Genomic DNA, 4,314 nt, shown 5'->3' with positions numbered 1-4,314 from the left:
ATAAATTATTATTATTTAATTATGAAAATGGGCCCAATTGAGCAAAACCGAGAAAAATGATCCAACCGAGCACTAGGCAGCCCAAAACCATCCCAAATGCTGATCCAATCAGCTTGTTTGGTTGATTATTTGTCTTGCAAAATAGCCTTTGAAGACTCCTTCAAATTTCTTTCAAACCCCTCCACTATTTATACATTTCTAGATTTGCCCCTACCTTAAAATAGCAAGTTTGAAACTTTCAAACCTGCCATTCAAACTTCCACATGTGTGGCCGGCCATGGGAGGACTCTATGGCTGCTATTTTTTTTTTCTAATTTTAGCATCTATCTCAATCTATAAATACCCCTCTTGGCTGCTCACATCAAACACATCTAAAAAACCATCCATTCTTCAATTCTCTCTCACTTTTCTCTCTTCATTGTTCTTCATTTTCTTCCCCATTCCTTTTCCGATTTCACATCATAAAAATATTCCTTCAACCACCATTCAGAGAAGAATTTAAGTGTTCGTGGAACCCTCGGTTCAACAAGAACAAGCGGAGAACGAGGAGCAGAACAAACTAGTCAAGCCTCGGAGACACACTGGATTTGATTCTTGTCCCTTATCCTTTTAATTTTATTATTGTTGTTACCAACATGTCTATGAATATTTGTGATGTTGATATGTTTAATTTAATTAGTATGACTTGAATTTAATTCATGTTAGGTTATTTCCATTTCGTCTACTTGAGTTATTAAAATTGTGTTTGTTTTGTTATAGGCCTCAGTAAGATGTTTGATTAAGTAAAACCATGACTAAGTTATTATTGCATTATAATTGTAAGGTAACTAATGAATTAATTATTTAAATGGATTGAAATTGTAATTAATTGACACGATACTTAATCAGTGCATGTTTAATCATCTAAGGTAGCTGAAGGTTAAATTAGGAACGATATCTAACGATACATTTGCCTTACATAACTTGCAAGATTATTATGATTAAATTGTTTCAAGGTAGAAATACATTGTTACCTCACTTAATCTTTTGTGTACTTATGAGATTCAATTAATTGTTTGAATTGGCATAGAGATATGTACAAGAGATTATTTTAATTTCATAAGTATGTATGTGCATTAACATATTTGCTTATTAAAATTTGTTTAATTGGTTGAATTGACATAGAGATATAGTCAAGAGATAAATGAATTTTCTTAGGTAAGTATGTTCATAAGTTAGCAAATTACAGAGTTGCCATGAATTTATTCGTAACAATATGAACATGAGTTTAATAATTCTATGTTAAGAAATGTAATTACTCTAACACAATTATGTCATTTTGATTAAAATCATCTTTTGAAATCGTGCATTGGAACTTTTATTTTATTTTTATTTATTTTACTTAGTTAAAATCCTAGTTTTTGATCACCTCTTCAAATCAAAATACTTTTCTTCACCAAAGTGTTTTTAAAATTGCATTAAAAAATAATTATTTTCACAGCCCTCGTGGGTACGATAACTCGACATTTACTTATCACTTTATTACTTGTTGCGATTGTGTACACTTTCGCATTTTCGTCGTTCAAAGTTTTTGGCGCCGTTGCCGGATACTTTTTTAAAAGACATTATTTGTGAAATTGTTAATTTTGCATTTTAGTCTTTTTTTGTATTTAATTTTAGTTGCATTTTTTATGTTTGTTTCAGGTGTTTATGAGTATTGATCAAATTATTGACTTACTCTCCATAAATCCTAAAATTGAAAGGACTTTCTGATATAGGAGAAGACAAGCGAACCAAAGAAGGAACGAAGAGATGAATTTCGAAAATCCAAACCAAAATCCAAGAGGAACATTCGCTTATAATACTCACAATCCGATCATTGATGCCAATGATAAAAACTATGTCATTCAAAAATATGCCATTCCTCTATTCAACAAGCTCAACTTGGGTATTAGAAGACTCGAAATCATGGCACAACAATTCGAGTTGAAGCCGGTCATGTTCCAAATGTTGCAAAATATGGGTTAATTTAGTGGGATTCCTACTGAAGGTCCACATCTTCATCTTTGACTATTCATGGAAGTGAGTGGCTCATTTAAACTAGTCGGGGTGGCCGAGGATGCCTTGAGACTGAGATTATTTCCATACTCCTTAAGAGATAGAGCACGAGCGTGGTTGAACTACCTACTGTTCGGTTCTATAACTACATGGCAAGAGTTGGTTGAACGTTTCTTAATGAAATATTTCCCTTCATCTTTAACCACCAAGATTTGAAATGAAATCACTTCATTTTAGCAACTTGACGAAGAATCTTTATATGAGGCGTGGGAGCGATTCAGGGAGTTATTATGAAAGTGCCCTCATCACGACATTCTTTGCTGCGTTCAAATGGTGACTTTTTATATTAGTCTCAATATTCATACTAGAATGATAGTGGATGCTTCGACAAATGAAGTCATTCTTTCTAAGTCTTATAACGATGCTTACGAGATTATTGAAAGAATGAACTATCTGTGGCCAACCAACTAAGAAGCTATAGGAAGACGAGTAGCAAGAATACATGAAGTTAATGCACTTCTTTGGCAGCCCAGGTATCCTCTATGTCTTCTATGCTTAAGAACATATTTGTTAATTATTTCAATGGTAATCTAACAGGTTAGCAACTGAACCAGTTCGAGGATATTTTTTGTGAATACTATGGAGATGGCCATTTCTTTGAAAATTGCCCATCGAATCAAAAGTCAAAATATTACATGGGATATCAAAATTAGAATGGTCCACAGTCAAATTCTTACAACTCTTCATGGAAAAATCATCCAATTTCTCCATGGAGTAATCAATGGGCAGACCAAAGCAACTCTTTTATGTCATTTTGATCAAATTATTTGTCAAAATATTCTCAAAAAGTACAACAACCCACACCAAATGAATCTTCAAGTAGTATTGAGGATTTGCTGAAGGCGTACATAGCGAAGAACGATGAACTAATCCAAAGCCAAACAACAACATTGAAGAATTTAGGAAACCAAGTGGGACAACTTGCCATTGAGCTCAGAAGCAGACCCCAAGGTATTTGGCTAAGTGATATAGAAAATCTGAGAAGAACGGGTAAAGAGCATTGCAAAATCGTCACTTTAAAAAGTGGGAAGACATGGGAACCCAAAGCTGGTGAGGTTGAAGATAAGCCTATTGTAGCTCAAGGTAAAAAGGAAGTTCAATTGAGTGTTGAAACTCTTGTTCCACAAAAGTTAGTTATGGTAATCCTTGATGAGGTAAAATCTAAACCAGTTAGTTATGATTACCTAACACTCTTGTCGGATACAGAAAAATTTCCACAGAAGAGTTGTTCGGTTAAAGCTAAAATTCCACCACTGCCATATCCTCAACAATTTCAGAAGCAATAAAATGATACTTAGTTGAATGAAATATTTGATGATGAGGTAACTTTTAATGACTTCAATGCTGCTAAATCCCTTGATAAAGTTGAAGACTACTCTGCTATTTCTAAGATGGAATCGCTGGCTTCTACAGAATTGGAGCTAACTTCTTTAGACAATTCATTAGAACATATTCTACTGGAGGATTTACCAAGTGATGATGAAGACAAGGGATGTTTGGCTTGGTTAGAAGCTAATTCGAAGGAATTCACTCAAGAAGTTCCACTCGAATCATTAGAGTTATCATCTCAGGAGTATACGCAACCAAAGTCGTTGATTAAAAAGCCAACTAAATTGAAACTGGAGAGTTTGTCTCCTCATTTGAAATATGACTATTTGGGTCTGTCTTCGACTTTACTTGTCATTATTTCAGTTGAGTTCAGTAAAGATCAAGAAGAAGAGGGACTTGTGTTTTTGGGAAGGCACAAGAAGGGTATTAACTGGATTATTTCACATATTTGAGTCACGGGTTGGAGGATTTTTAGGAATTATAAGAAGTTAAACAAGGCCACCAGGAAAGATCATTACGAGTTTTCTTTTCCTAATAAGATGTTGGACAGATTTTATGGGAAAGAATATGATTACTTCCTAGATGGTTATGGTTGGTATAACAAATGGCCATTTGACACCACCATGGTCAATGACGATCCTGAATGAAATGGAGGGAGTTCTCTTCACTTTCTCTATCGTTATTTTATATTTTTAGTTTTTTTTCTCATTTGAATAAAATAGTAGATTTAGATAGAATTTTCTTTGGTTCATTACATTAATTAAAAATCTGTCTAAGAGATTGGGACTTAAGCGGGACCATCTGTGACCCCTCCAGTCTTTCCTGCAAGTTTATTTTAATGTAATTTTTTGAAAATTATTCTTCTTAGTAGGCCGAAGAATTTAAGTA

At 33.8% G+C, this 4,314-nt stretch overlaps 1 non-coding gene across 1 annotated transcript; it reads right to left on the bottom strand.

Annotated features, from left to right (window-relative positions):
* Window positions 1-2,244: 2,244 nt before the first annotated feature.
* On the bottom strand, window positions 2,245-2,351 carry LOC121220687 (small nucleolar RNA R71). The gene has a single exon (XR_005917904.1). It is a non-coding gene; the product is annotated as a small nucleolar RNA R71 (small nucleolar RNA).
* Window positions 2,352-4,314: the final 1,963 nt, after the last annotated feature.

Source organism: Gossypium hirsutum, chromosome D08 (genome assembly GCF_007990345.1).
Source record: "Gossypium hirsutum isolate 1008001.06 chromosome D08, Gossypium_hirsutum_v2.1, whole genome shotgun sequence".
Classification (NCBI taxonomy): Eukaryota; Viridiplantae; Streptophyta; class Magnoliopsida; order Malvales; family Malvaceae; genus Gossypium; species Gossypium hirsutum.
This window is presented reverse-complemented; position numbering and strand designations above follow the sequence as displayed.